Source organism: Mytilus galloprovincialis, chromosome 1 (genome assembly GCF_965363235.1).
Source record: "Mytilus galloprovincialis chromosome 1, xbMytGall1.hap1.1, whole genome shotgun sequence".
Lineage (NCBI taxonomy): Eukaryota > Metazoa > Mollusca > Bivalvia > Mytilida > Mytilidae > Mytilus > Mytilus galloprovincialis.
The window spans coordinates 49,953,654-49,970,297 of NC_134838.1; the positions used below are offsets into that span (position 1 = coordinate 49,953,654).

The 16,644-nt window shown below is 31.8% G+C and overlaps 1 long non-coding RNA gene across 1 annotated transcript; it reads right to left on the bottom strand.

Moving 5' to 3' along the window:
* Nucleotides 1–223: 223 nt before the first annotated feature.
* Nucleotides 224–14,088, bottom strand: LOC143080076 (uncharacterized). Its single transcript, XR_012979617.1, has 4 exons — nt 13,953–14,088; nt 2,231–2,254; nt 1,059–1,166; nt 224–334 (listed from the first exon to the last, which is right to left on the bottom strand). It is a non-coding gene; the product is annotated as an uncharacterized LOC143080076 (long non-coding RNA).
* Nucleotides 14,089–16,644: the final 2,556 nt, after the last annotated feature.

Consider the following 16,644-nt stretch of genomic DNA (forward strand, 5'->3'; position numbering starts at 1 on the left):
GATTTATGGAATTATTTATAAATTGTTTGTAGCTTGTTGATCATCCAGTGGCAAATATTGTTAGCTTATTTAGAACCATAAACTTATAAAATGGACAACTAATACAATTGAAAGGTTCTGTAGTCAGCTGATGAATATAAAGGAAAGGCATATATGAATATATAATTTTGGTGTGTGATGGAATCTATAAAAAAGAAAAATAGATTGCTATATTTCATAAGCTTACATGTACAATTTTCACCAGTGAATCCGTTTTTGCAGGCACATTTTGGCTGAAATTCATCAAGAAAGCACGTCCCACCATTGTCACAGCTATAGTTATCGCATGGAGTACCTGATATTGAAATCAAGTGTTAGGTTTAAATAATGGGAGAAAGTAAAGTCATTTGACGATCGTATATTGCCTTTAAAATATTTTTTTTTATTTGTGTGTTGTAAGGTTGAAGTCTAAAAGACAAATATTTCGTAATTTTTGCAGTCATTCGCTCTATTCTTTGAAGTAATAAATCCATATCTATGTATACCGGTGTTTATTGTCCCAAAACCTGCATTTAAATTGTTTATTTTATGTTTGCATACTCATAAAAAAAGATTGGAAATAAATAACCTTCACACGTTGTACCATTGTCATCGAAGACATGTCACTCTACCCGGACACACACATTCCGACTTCTAGTCTTGAAACGGCTTCGTATTTATACTTTCGACACAGGGAATCGAAGGCCCAACCTTAGCGTGTGTTTAGCTGTTGGATGGGATAACTCTATGGACGACGGATTTTCTAAACCCCAGTCAACCATTAGGATGGACATATTGCAAACTGTCTTTAGTAGTTGAAAACTTAATGTTGCCCTTTAGATACCGTTTAGTAGTTTCGTCGTTTGATTGCTGTCTAATTCGGCTGTTATTTGCTCTTTGGTCGGGTTGTTGTCTCTTTGACATATTCCCCATTTCCATTCTCAATTTTATATACCGCACCTCTATTAAGAATATCGATTTATTTAACGGTTATAATGCCTATAACTAAGCACGTTAAATGTGAATATCATATTACTCACTTTGGCATTGTAATCCTGTGAATCCGTTTAAACAGGTACAGGAAAAACTATTGTCTGTTACCGAACAATTCCCACCGTGTTCACATGGGGATCTTGAACATGGCGTTACTTGAAAAGAATAAATATAGTAGTTGAATGTAAACATAAGAAGACGTCGTATGAATGCTAATGTTACAACTCTCCGCCGGAGACCAATTGACATTGAATGTGCATATTTAAATATGTGAGTTGTTGTGTTCTAACCTTTTTGTGGTTAAATAAAGCAGAAAGAAAATGAGTTGCAGTAATAAGATCGCCCAAAATAGTCATGTTGCCTTCAGTTTCTAAATTTCAGCTCTTCACCAGATAGGTATTTATGGTAGCCTTCGTTAGATATGTTTTGATATTGATGAAATTAAACTAAATAATAAAAATGTTTCTCCTATTTTATTATGAATAGAAAGAGATGTCCGCTATACGTCAATGGTAATGTAATAAAATCACAAAAATAACATGAATAACAAAAGACATTCAGATGGCAGCAAACAGTCTTCCATAATAAACAGGTTTCTACACAGCATATCAAATCAACTGCCCCTAGTCTATTTAAAAGTAATGCATATTTAACAGCAACAAGCATTGCACAAGGTCATGCTTTTTAATTCTGTCTTTGACGTATTTACACTAAACTGAAGTTTGAAGTCTTTGAGATTATGGCTTATTTCTAGTCAATAAGTATAAAATACCACATCTCCTTACTTACGAAATGAAATATATGTTTTATTCCGTTTTCGTTTGTAAAAGTCATTTATCAAATTATGTGCAGTCAAAACATTTTTTCCTCTAACATTATCTGTATTAAAACAATAAATTATTGTACAGATAAATAAAGACTAATTATCATATTTTGTTTTATTTTATAAAATGAAAATAAAACACACAAAAACGATTTTTAAAATTACACAACATTACACATGTTTCAGTTTCACCTACTTCATCATAGATTTATGTATATCATAAAATTTAGCATTCCGTAGCCAAGCAACAGAAAGTTCGATAAACAGTTTCGATTTGAAACAATAATATCACATGATTGCAGTGTTTCAATCAAAAGATCATTATCTTAAAAAGTCATCGCCTGCTAAAACTGATTATGTTTTGAAAGCAATATGCATTTACAGATGTTAACCTACCTTGATTTCCAGAATTTGTGTCTCCTGTAATAGAAAAAAAAGCGATGTCTATTAATTGAGCGTAATTGTTTGAGTGAATTTTTTTTTAAATGATAATGCAATTGAATTTCTTTGTACACATAATAATCATTATAAAATGATTAAGAGCAACAGTGTCACTACGCCATGACATCAAACTGGCATTGCTTTTATTATTAAAGTGAATGCAGGACTTCCTTTATAGGCATTTCATTTATAGATTAGTCTTAGTGATAGATCTGGACTTATTTATAATTTTATATTTTATGATTCAGGAAATTTTAATAAATTGTATTTTGAACGTTAGATGACACAACGGTGCAATGAAATAATAGAACACAATGTATAAGTTTCCTAATGTTAATTATGTAATTGTTTAGTGAGGAATTATCTTTTGTTCATTAACAGTTCAATTTAATAAATTTAAATCTGAGGTACTCTTTTATACTGTATATACATCACACTTCCGCGGAGAAGTTTTATCGAGCACCAATTTTATAGTTTAATTGTTGATATTCACCCCACATTTACCAAGTTTTAGAATAGTTTAATTGTTATACAAGAACTTTCTTAGTTTTCCTAAACGTAAGGTTATATAGACAGAAGAAGTATACTTATCTTCAAAATTATTTTCATTTACCTGTGTTTAATTTTGATATTACAAATGGCGTAATTTTTTTTTTCAAAGCTGATGTTTTTTTCTGAAATTGTTTAGCATTTCACAGCGGTATAATACTTTTACTATAATTATTCATCCCTTATTTTATTAACTTTGTATTAACATTGCATCACATATCAAATTTATTCGTTCAGTGTATGTTCATTTGGTCAATACGTCTTTTGATTGAGATAAGTCATTCCGATTGATATTTTATAGTCTGTCTTTCTATGTTGTGATGTTACACTATTGTTCCAGATTAGGGTGAAGATTTGGTACCATTAAAACGGTTAAACCCGCTGCAATTGTTTGCACCTGTCCTAAGTCAGGAATCTGATGTTCATTAGTTGTCGTTTGTTGATGTAGTTCATAAGTGTTTCTCGTTTCTCGTTTTTCATATAGATTAGACCGTTGTTTTTCCCGTTTGAATGGTTTTACACTAGTAAATTTTTGGGACCCTTTATAGCTTATCGTTCGGTGTGACCCAAGGCTCCGTGTTGAAGACCGTACCTTGACCTATAATGGTTTACTTTTATAAATTGTGACTTGGATGGAGAGTTGTCTCATTGGCACTCATACCACATCTTCTTACATCTATTTACAACTTAATTGTATTCCACAGCCAATCTTATTCCAGCTGTTTACATCAAATACTACCTAAGTAATTTAAACTTAAATTGAAATCCAAAAGTTATTGTTAATTCCTATTTCAATTGTATTGATATATATTTGAAATAACCATTCTTACTAACTGTGGATACAGTAATTCGTTTGGTAAGGGTAGTATCTAATGATTTAAATTCATATTATTTTTTTTTATTTTTTTTTTTTATTTTTGCATTGTTTTGATATTTCTTATTTTTCTTGTATTTTTGAAGTTCAAATTATTCAAATTATGACATTAACGGATTAAATTGTACTGCACCAATAAAAAAACAAACTTTTTTTTTCTTTTTTTTTTCTCAATTCGACTTTCAATCAATAATCCATTAAAAAATTTAAAAAACACGTTATAAATTTCCTGTTTCCGAAGCGCTTTTCTGGATTTACCTGTATTTACCTGCACCAGGAACGCTCAACGTCAATTTTTTTAAAGCCAGGGATATATAAGAACCGAAACAGTTGAAGACCTATACGACGACAAAAGACCTAAAAAAAATAGTCAAATCCATCTATAGTCAATTTGCCTGAAGGAGTTGAAACCTTAGTTTCTTATCAATCCAAAAATTAGAGAGTGGCAATTCAAGCTGATAAATGTGTTGTCTGCTCTATGGTCGGGTTGTTGTCGCTTTGACACATTCCCCATTTCCTTTCTCAATTTTATTCGAGGCATTTGTGACTCTTTATAGAAATTCTTTGTTTCGAACTGTGAATATGCTTAAACAAAGGATAATCCTTTACGCAGAACATAATGTACATTCGTTCTTCACAATTATGGAAAATAAAATCCTATTCCTATTTCATTGGTAGAGAGCATTTGGTTTTTCCTAACTAAATAGTATTGGTAATTTAGGCTCACATATAATGCGACTAATTAAGAAAGGGTCTGTACTTTGGAAAAGTCATATTCATCAATTTGATTCAAACTTTCATATTTTACTTATAACACACTAAAAAGAATGTCTAAACTTAAAGTTTTTAGTGACGGACACATTCAAGATTGTCATGCTTTTTTTTTGGCGGAAACAAAGTTTTGCCTCTGAATGCATCTGTCACGTTTGGTTGCTATTCAACCTCGAATTTTATTCGACAAGTTTAACCTTTTTGATTCGAGCGTCACTGATGAGTCTTTAAATAGACAAAAGCGCGTCCGACGTACACATTTAAAGCCTGGTTTCTCTGATGCAATTATTGACCAGAGATATTAAAAAAAATTCTCAAATGTTTTACTTAAACGGTAACTTCCTAAAACATAGCTTAAACGTTTAAGGAAAATGCTGAGAAAAATGGGAATTTTCTTAAATGTTTCGTTCCGTGCGGAAAAGGGGGGGGGGGGTGTGATTACGCTCAAAGTTAAGCATGAACTCATCCAAGACGAACACATATTTTATTCTTTAAAACTGATGTTTGTCCTTTCTATTATGAAATGAATATCAATAGTTGCTTCGCGTAAACCACGGATTTGACTATTTCAGGACAAACAATAATTTGGACTAAATGTCAATGGCCTCCGATTTAAAACAGTTTGTGTGGGCGTCCAAGTATTTTGTTCGATTTCTTTTCATTATATACAGTAAAGCAACCGTAAAAAAATCCCTCATATTAAGGTCCAGAAAACAGTTTATGCCAATACATGGACTACATTAATAAAACAAAAAATAAGTGAGAAGACGAAATTATCCATCGCTTATCTCCGAAGACTGCCGACGGTCATATAATCCGATACATGCATGAATGTAAATATGAATTAACAGACAAACATGCGCAATCATATATTGACAATTTTTCGAAGCTTGTTTTATTTCATGTTATAGCTTTAAATTTATGTGAATTATCGTATTAAAAGTTTAAAAATGATTTTTTTGTGGGCCTTATCAGTAAACGAACTGATTATTCCTGGTGGCTTCCTTGTTTCACTTTTCAATGTTGAAATTTTGTTTCTCTTTAGTGAATAAACATACTGAACACTTGCTAAATACATGCGCTACCTATCTTCACTAAAGGTGAAATTAAGGATTGCATGAATACGGAAAAACTGAGTTGAATTATTGACTTGCGATGTTTTTATCTTATTTTTACAAAATGAACCAAACTGATTGCTAGTAGAGAAACATTATTTTTTTATTTTGCTTTTCAAAGCATTTAAACAAAACAAAAAATCAGATTTTTATTTCTTGTCAAAATCGTAGCTACATATAACATGTATAATGGTCCTTTAAAAAACAATTACATATTATTTTTTAAAACAATTCGTAGGACATATTACTTTAGAGTCAAATTTTATGTGTATCATAAAAATGTGTACTTCTTTCTACAGATTATTAAATAAACTGATTTTCATATATATTAACATTTTGATGTCTTACACTATACAAAAATCCTAATGTATTACCATATAACCTATTCGCTACACATGGACATATTATATGAATCGAATAGACTCAGAATAATTATATAAACTAACAAAATCTCTTTTTTTTTCAATCTCTCTAAACGTTGGGATTGGGTAATACTACAATCTAGTTTGATTATGAAAAACGCGTGCAAACAAATAATCAATAGTTAAAAAAACTGCATTGACTTAGAAACTGAAAAAAAACCAAACCCCACGAAATCCAGAGAACAAAGCAGAATCAAATAAGTTGATTCTGATACCAATATTGGTTGCATTCAAAACGGAAACTATATACTAGTATACAAATTTGCATCGATTCGGATGTGCTATAATATTGACTGCGCAAATCATAATTGATCAATAAGTCATGTCATCTGAAATGAGTCCGTATCATATTGAGTTTTATGAAATGGGGTGGCACAAGATGTTTAGTTTTTTTTTCGTTTTTTTTTTCAGTTCGTTTTATTTCTTTATTAAACTTTGAAATTGATGTAATATTACGTATGTAGTTACTTTATATTCCCTAGTAATAGGAACATAGGTTTAAAGATAGTCTACAAAATGTAACAATTATATATTGATCACCATTTCTAAACTGATAAACTGAATTCATCAAAACTATATACTGTAAAAAACGATTTGACAGTTAACATTGACAAAACTAAGGTAGTTGTGTTTCGAAACGGTTGTCTTGTCAAGGATTATAAGAGATGATTCTACAATAATGAGAGCTTAGAGACGGTCGATTACTTCTGTTGCTTGGGATTTAATTAAAAAAAATGGAAAAACTATTTTCACCGAAGAAACTGGCATAACTAGGTCGAACATCAATGTTTGTCATGTTATCTACGTCAAGGAATTACTATATAAACACTCAAACTCTCCTGTCTCTATTTGATGTGTATGTAGGTAGTGTTATTTCATACGCATGCAAAGTCTTGGGATTCTATAAAGCTGATGGTGTCGAAAAAGTCCACTTGCATTTTTGCAAAAGACAGCTGGGTGTATGTACATTTCGTCAGTGTATTGAAGACGAATTCCATTTTGTCTTAGAGTGTCCGAAATATAAGGAACTTAGAGTAAAATTCATCAAGAAAGATTACTGGTCTAGGCCAAGTGTGTTTAAATTTATTGAACTTTTTATTATATGAAACATCAAACAGTTAACCAATTTAGGAAAATGAACTATTGCTTTTAAAATAGAGACAACATTATAACATGAACATTATCTGTCTGTTTACTTGTTTTCTTAAAATTTTTATTTCTATATTGATACCGATAAACTGTAAGGTTCAAGGTCATGAAGGTAATAACGAATTTGAATTTAGAAAGTCAAAATGCCAGTGAAAACGACCGGAAATCAAAAAGTGTAGTAGTCAGTCGAGAACCAGCTCTTTCAATGACATAACATTCAATTTACGTTTGCCATAATCATAACGTCACAATGACATCATGAATATCATGTCATTGCTTCAAAATAAACTTAGATGACCGATGGTCAATATAATTGTCATAACTCATTAATTATTTAGTGTGTTAAATAAAAGCAACAGTAGTATACCGCTGTTCAATAGTCATAAATCGATTAAGCGAAAACAAATCCAGGTTACAAATTAAACCCGAGGGAAACACGTCAACTATAAGAGGAAAACAATGGAACAGCAGAAACACTGACGTGCAACAAAAACGAACGTCAACACACATATAGAAATGGAAAGTTTGATAACAACTGCCATATTCCTGACTTTTAAGAAAAAATGGTAGATTGAACCTGGTTTTATGGCTAGCCAAACCTCTAGTTGATATGGCAATGTTTTAAATACCGCAAAAACAAAATGACAAAATTACGTGACAGAAAAATAGTACAAATAAACGCAAGAACACTTAGGATAGAGAAATACATAGATAAATAATATAATACAAATGTAGTACATTACAACATGTAAACCACAGAATAACAACGGACAACTCCCATGAATTTACGACAGTACACCAGTACATTCATTAAAAGTTTCAATGTTTTGATTTATAATGCATGCTTATTGCAATTGATGAAATTTTGTCATGTTATTATGACCAATATATTGGGGACCATCTCAAAAAGCACATATAATCATTCACTGTAGTTACCTAGATATAGGAAGATGTGGTATGAGTGCCAATGAGACAACTCTCCATCCTAGTAACAATGTATAAAAGTGAACCATTATAGGTCAAGGTACGGCCTTCAATGTGTATGGATTTGTTTGATGAGGGGGGCAAGGGGTTTGACAGTTATGCTATTATGGGGCAATTTAATTCTTTGTTATCTGTTATTCTGAAAATAAATTTGATGTTAGCTGTTTTTGTCTTATTCCTTGTTAGCTGTTATGGGACTTTTATTTTTTTTGTTAACTGTTATTGAAAATTGGAATGTTAGCATTTTGACAGCCATATTCAGGAAAAATTGAACATTTTGACTAATACCACATATTTTTTTATGTCTATTGTGTTCTATCCAAATTTAAGTGATGATTTAGTGGTGCCGTTTTTGTAGCAGGATTCCAGAACCATACATCACATAAACATTCATGTATTAAAATCAGTCGGGTCCAGGACAAATACAGTATATATTATGTTTGTCCTTTGTAATACATTTCATTGTCTATGAACATGTATTTTGATGACATTTTGTACAAAATGTGTACAAATTATAATTTGTATTTTAACTTTCTTTGTACACATAATTTGTGCATTTTGTAATTTGTACAAAAATTGACTATACAAATAACTTTTTGTACAAAATTTGACTTAAATTGACTAGTATTGATTTTGTTATATAAAAAGCGTAGGTATAACCTTTAAAATTATTATTCAATGACCACATAATAAACCTTATGTTGTACTATTAAACCCTGTCCCAGGATGAGGAGGGTTGGGCGACAACTAACATTTTTTAACCCCACCACACTCTGAATGTGCCTGTCCCAAGTCAGAAGCCTGTAATTCAGTGGTTGTTGTTTGTTGCTGTGTTACATATTTTTTAGTTCATTATTTTGTATATGAATTAGGCCGATAATTTTCACGTTTGAATTGTTTTACATTTCTTCCGTTTCAGGGCCTTTATAGCTGACTATGCGGCATGGGTTTGCTAATTTTTTAAGGCTGTATAATGGCCTATAGTTGTTAATGTATGTGTCATTTTGTCTTTTTTGGAGCTCAGAAATTGTTGTTGCAAAATAAAGATGTGTCTTTAATCGTTTTTCAGAAAGAAAAAAAAATGTTCTAAAACTCAAATTAACTAAGTGTCACTGGCTTCATTTGATTTTTGAAAATAACGACCAAAAAAATAAAAACCCACAGAAATTGATGTACAAGTTTTAAGTGAGCTCAAGTCGAAATGTGTACAATTTTTCGCTACATTGAAGACCTGTTGGTGACCTTCTGCTGTTTTTTTCTATGGTCGGGTTGTTGTCTCTTTGGCACATTCCCCATTTCCATTCTCAATTTTATTTTAAATTGTAATTTGTACATGCATGCACTTTTTGTACAAAAAACAATTCGTACAAAATCAAAATACAAATTATAATTTGTACAAAATGATATCTTGTACACCACATATATAAAAGGTGTTTCGGTAAAAGTCGTATGGACCTAAAGACCTATCCTCATCAGGTATCCCTACCCATATGTTTTCTTTTTCTTGATATTAAGAATTGCTCGAATTTGACTTTAACGTAAATATGGGGATAATTAGGAGATAACTGTATTGAAATTTAAGCTCCGACGGCATCAATTAGGGATTTGATGGTCGCAAATAAAGTTTACTGGCGACGCGTTTGCGGAGACAGTAAACGGGTATTTGCGACCATCAAATCCCAAATTGATGCCGACGGAGCTTAAAATACAATATTGTTATCTCCATTCTAATGAAACTGACAGAAAACAACGTTAAAACATGTATTTAAAATCTGTCATATGCAGTCTGCGCTTGTGCGTACGTCCCATAGCATCAATTGTCAATTGATGCCAAGTAAGAAAGTGACGTTATCCAATCAAAATGAACGTTACAAACGTTTTTTGCATTATAATGGTCCTTGTACCCCATGGGTACATATTAAATTCAAATCTATTCAATTATCAATATGTATAATAAAAAGAAAAAAATATGACCAGAATACCTGATGAGGATCATAACTAAAATGTATATTTGACTCCGTTAAGGTCTACATGTAGGTATAGGTCCATACAATCAGTATATATATGATAAGATCTACGGGATTAGTCCTGGACCAGACTGATTTTAATATTTAATTTACTGTTATCTTTTTTTGTCCCTTTTTAATTCCTTGTTATCTGTTTTAAGCCAAATCAGTTAACTGTTTTGCTGTTATTGGGACCCCCTTGCCCCCCTCTTTGATAATGCTGAGAAGATTTTAAACAATAAAATAGTAAACATGTATTCCGCAATACACGGACGAGAATCCAGCAAAACAATACGATCATTATTGTTTAATAGTATTGATCGAATAAGTTTAAGATCGTTGTGTCCCTATTTCTTACTATTTCGTCGAACGACTACAAAGAAAATCTATAATTTGATCAAAATAAATGAATAAAAAAACCCCGACAGGAATCAAATCACATTCGAATTCGATCTATTACTTTTTGTTATATACTTAGAAGTAAATACAGATAAATTGTAGGTGTAATAATTCATTGGCAAGCATGCTGTATCAGCCACCCGTGATGATATCGATATCAGCACGGTGGCAAAGGCTTTATCACACCTTTAATCTGTATGACGTCACGTCATCGATTGTAGTCACTGTTGCAAAGGCTTTATCAAACCCCTTATCTGTATGACGTCATGTCTAACCTATAATCTGTATGACGTCATTTCAAACCTCTTTATCTATATGACGTCATGTCACATAAAAAAATTCTACTTGAAGTATGAGGGAGGGTAGGAGGGGTCCTGATTCCGAAATCCCGGGCTTAAAAACACGAAATCCCGAGGTCCCGAATTTAAATAAATTGAAAACTCAAATCCCGAAATTAAAAAAAAAAGAATTCCCGGATCTTGAAAGGGTCAATCCCAAAATCCTGAGCTACAAAACACTCGATCCCGGAATCCAGATAAAGTTCCTATCCCCCTCAATTATATGTATATAATCAAGTGTATATGATATGTCTTTTCCAATATCACACACCGTATCAACCCTCAACCAATATATCCCTCGAGCAGAGCTCTTGGGGTTATATTGGTGTATCGTGTTGATGCGGATGTGATATTGAAAAAGCCATATGATATTCTCTATATATCAATCTTTTTTCAAAACGTTCGTTTATTTGAAATTTATTCAAAATATACTTGTATTGTCGAGGTCTTTCCTAGCTTTTATGCGGGATTGGTTTTGCTCCATGTTGGAGGTCATACCGTTGTCATATAGTTGCAAACATTTCTGTCATTTGGTCTCTGGTAGATAGTTGTCTATTTTGGCAATCATACCACATCTCCTTATTTTATATCATTTTCTAGTTACACAGTAGCGTAAAATTCTAAAAAAAAATAAACCAAACTAGAAATTTGTGTACTTGATAATTAAAGAAAAAGGATAAAACGAAAACGTTTTTAATTTGATTATCTTTATATTTTAGTTTTATCTGGAACAGTCATTTGCAATTTATTGTAATGTTGAAAAGCGACAATACCTAGAAAAAAACCCCGTTAAAATGTGTGAATTTTCCTTGACATTAACATTTTTCTTTCTATCAACTTTTTTTTTCGGAAAAAGAGGAAACCGTTATCGAATTAAGTTTTAAAAGATAACAACGTTCGGACATTATCAAGCACGTTGAATTTGAGTTTCGGTGAAGGGTCGGAAGTTTTTTTTTCTTGTTATCACGGCTTCCTCCACCAACAAAACAGTACACTACGATTAAATTGAGATATTGTTGAAAGTGGCGTTAAACTTTCATATAGAAAAGTTAATTTTATTTTCTTTGAGTCAGAAGGATATTTTGAAAATGGAATATTCATTTTCACCTCTTGCAAAACAAAGTCTGCTAAATTATACGTCGGACATTTATTTTTTCGATTTCGTTCATTTTGTTTTGCCTAATATTCACTATACACTGCGCTTTCTAAATTGGACGGTATAAAGTGATTGGTGAAATGGTCAATTCGTCCGTTCTTTCGTCCCTCTGTTTATGCATTGCACTCATACCATGCAGATAGTAGTAGACAATATATATCCGCCTTTGGATTTACTTAAGGCCAATGCACGTCTTAAAATTTCGAGTCGACGTTAACCGCTCGCTTCATATTGTATCAAACACACCACAAAACGTCGGGATACTTTTCAATGCAATTGCATTTTGAGAAAGTCCACACTTAAATATATATCGGTATTAGTATTTAACATCAGCGCAGTATTTAAATCTCTTTCCTAACACGTCTAATAACAATGAATTGAGTCTTTTTGATTTAACATAATGATACTGCTATCGATGACGACTTTTTTTTTATCGAAGACACTAGTGACATTCAAAATTGTTGTATTTTATTGGATCTTCGTAATCTTCATCAGTGTATTTGAATACAAATTTTAAATGATTTAAATTTACTACAATACAAACAGTTCTTTGCTCTCTTTCAGAAAATGACATCTAAACTTGTTGTAATGAAGCTAGTATAAAATTTGTCAAAGAAAGCTTCAATTGAATGATGTTTAATTGTCATTTCGAAGTATTTGTGACGAAAAGGATTAACACTTTACCTTGGCTTCTATTTTTGCTGGCAACTATGTTATCGTTTGAAGTGAAAAAGGTCTATTCCGTACTAACTCAGACTCCTTAACAATGGTTGATAGCCCCGATAGTTCACCCCGATATATCACCCTCCAGTGACCGGAAATTGCGTTCCCAATACGTATGCACATTTGGTATAAAGGAGTGATATATTGAAAAGTGTATTCAGTATAATATAACACATACTGCCTGTAATATCTTGTGATACGCCGGAATGACACCTTTTATTATAGACAGTTTGTGTATTATATTATACTGGAATAATATATCCCAGCTAATACTGCAATTTGATTTGTTACCTTGACAGTGTATATATGAGCCTATATACCCTGTGAAAAAAAAATGAAAAAAAAGATAATGGTAATTAAAATTTAAAATGAGGGCACTCGAGTATAATATAATTGTTATTCGGGCTTCATAGGGAAGATCCATCACAACATATAACATGGGAAGTAAAAAACATGGCAGATGTATTGCAAGTTGAAAGAGATCTAACAAGTCTCCTTCCGGTGCACAGAAGTGCGTTCACCTCAGTTTAACGGGATCCGTGTTCCTCGTAAGGGTTAATGTGGCCATTGTGCGTTTTTCTGGTCTCCGGACATTTTTGTGTCCCTTTATTTCCTTTATTCTTGACTAGAACTTGGGTTTCCTGCCAAGTTTAATTTATGTAAACCACTTTTATGAATAAGTTTTAATTTTAAACTTAGTTTAAATTTTAACCACCTTTATAAATACGGGCCTTAACATGTAAAGTCAGATACTTTTGTTACTATGGTGTGCAGTTACACCACTGTCCAAGGTTAATCGAAGGATAGGACGCTTAAACATGTTTTACCCCACCACATTTTGTATGTGTCTGTCCAAAGTCAGGGACCTGTAATTCAGTGCTAGTAGTATGTTAGTGTATATAATATTTGTCTTTCGTTTGTTGTTTTGTATATAAATCAAATCATTTAAGTTCATTTACAATTTGTTATGGCGGGGTCTTTTATAGCTTAATATGTGGTTTGGGTTTTTCTCATTGTTGAAAGCAGTCCGCTAACATCTACGCCATTTGGTCTGTAGTGGATAGTTATCTTATTGACAATCATTACAACATCATAACCATTTGTCCTGATAATAATATTGAAGTTCTAAAAGCATCATTATATTTGCGAAAATGTGCGAGCTTTAAAACAAATATAAATGTATATATCTACCTTTATATTCACTCCAAATAAATAGGCTTACGAATATCACTGTAGTGGACAGAAATAAACCTGTGGTAATTTTCCATATTCGATTTGTATTCGACGAAACTGTTGTTTTCGTAGGTGACTTGTCCATACCTTTATACCTAGAAAATAAGTTATATTTTTAAAATCTATTAATGGTGCAATGAATGAGCATTTGACTTTACTTTTGCTACAAAATATGCTTTCTTGAGTTTATGTAGAACTCATTAAATATACCAAGATTATGATTTAATACGCCAAACTCGAGTTGTATTTTCTTAAGACTCATTGGTGGCGCTTGAATCAAACACAGTTGGAAACCAAAAATATCTGTGAAGTTGAAAACATTTTGTTTAATTCTTGACTGTTTCCATGAAAATGTCTTCTTTACTCGAAAAATAATTTCTTCAATTAAGTATTTGTCACTGAACGTCACACAAACAATCAATCAATCAATATGAAATATGAAATATGCGTCTCTTTATGTTATGCAAAGTGCCAATCAATCAATAAATCATTTCATTAATCAACCGACCAATACATCTACCAACCAACCAACCAACCAATCATATAGAAGCATATTAAACTTAAAGAATATGAAATGACCTTCACCACATCTTCTTTTTATATGCATCAGTAATCGGTAGCTAAAAGAGTTATTTGCTAAAACTATTATCTTATATTTACTGGTAGCAATGGCACAAAAGATATCAATGTGCAGATTAAAAAGTAGAATAACAAAAATACCAAACTCCAAGGAATATTCAAACGGAAAGTTCTTTATAAAATTGCAAAATCAAAAGCTCAAACACATCAAAAGAATAGAAAACAACAGTCATGTTCCTGACTTGGTACAGGCATTTAATATGTAGAAAATGGTGGATTGAACAAACTTGGTTTTATAGCTATATAAACATTTAATTTGTATGACAGTCGCATCTATTATTAGATTCGGACGTTTAGATGATCCCTTACTTAAATGTCTCGACTCTAGTCTCTCGACATTTTTTTTTTTATTAAAAACATCATCTTCAAAAATATTTCCAGAATAAAAAAAAAAAATGAAAAGTGTGAAGTGGTGATTTCGGAGGTCTGTTATAACAATCGCTACCTATTGATCAATTGACACGCGTTCCTTAAAAAAATGTTAAAGCGATAAATTCTCTCCAAAGTTAATCCATATGAGAAATTTACAAGACATGATGATGCGTAATCTTTAAAAGTTTGAGAATTAAGTTTCTCCTATTTTCAGGCTATTTTGACATTTCTCAATCGGAAAAAACTTTGTTCTCGGTAATTGATTGGTCGAAATGCAATAATGACGTCAAATTTTCTTGATTTCTACTGAATTTCCAATTGTGACGTCATGAAAAAAAGGTGACCATGCCTGATGACGTCACATGTAACACAAAGAACACAACTTTCTGCAAACCTTTGAAAAGGAAGGATAAACTTTCTTTAGACATCGCCTAAAAATCATTAGAGAAACAGATTCCAAAACTATATCTCGTGAATTACGATATTTCTCCACTCTCAACAGTTTAATTATAGATATCCAAAAAGCTCAACAAGCCTCGCGTTTTAAATTTTAAAAGTTAACTGTCTCGAGTGGAGAAATATCGTAACACAATCAATGCAGTGGTTAAATCTATATATTTTTTTGGAATCGGCTGTTTGAGATCACGAGTAATATGTTGGTGAAATCATTAAGATCTTTAATTGACAATTTTACACTTTTCTAACATCAACTGATTATACCTGTAAATCAGACATTCATCTGTGAAAACATATTCGTTTAGATGGTCACAATACAATATTTCACATCTTGTGTTTCTTCTCATGAAGTCCTTGATAGAAGGTTGCTGCTTACAAGGAAGCTTTTGAACAAAGAATTCCTTTTGGTAAAGTTTGGGTCATCCCTCGAATGTTAAAGGACGTCGTCATAATTCTGTTGACTGCTATGGAATATATGTGCGATAGATGACCACGAATATGTCTCCATGGTCGTAACTACAATCCCATTTTTGTTTAAAGAGTGTATAGGCAAGTTTGTCAATTGAAAAATGCAATGAGTTTATAAACATTTGAACATGACTAGATAATACTTAGGGTTGAGCACCCCTGTCCTCTACTATTACTCATTTTCATAAGTTTGATCCATCACATTGCTTAACTTTCAAGTAGTTGTTTGTATATGAAGATTTTAAGTTCATTCTCATTTCAACTAAATTTCAATCTGATACTGCTGATTTAGAATATCAATTCCTTTCGTTTTAGGTTTAGACTATTTTCTAATCTTTTCCTGAATTTATTGTATGTGTAAAAGTAATTTGGTGAGCATCTGTCAATTATATCAAACCAAATTTGAATAATTTAATCCAACAAATTCAGTCATGAAGAATAAAGTGAATGTCATATTTGATGAAACAAACAAAAATTTGGAAGAAAGCTTTATGTTAACTTTTCATTATTTATCACAATTATTAAGTGACTCAATATATTTGTACTTGTTTGGCTTTGTAAATATTTTGATATGAACGTCACTGATGAGTCTTATGTAGACGAAACGCGCGTCTGGCGTACTAAATTATAATCCTGGTATCTGTGAAAACTAATTTGACCTCAAATCATAAGTAACCTAGGAAAAGACAGTGAATTTTTTTTTAAACAGCATTAA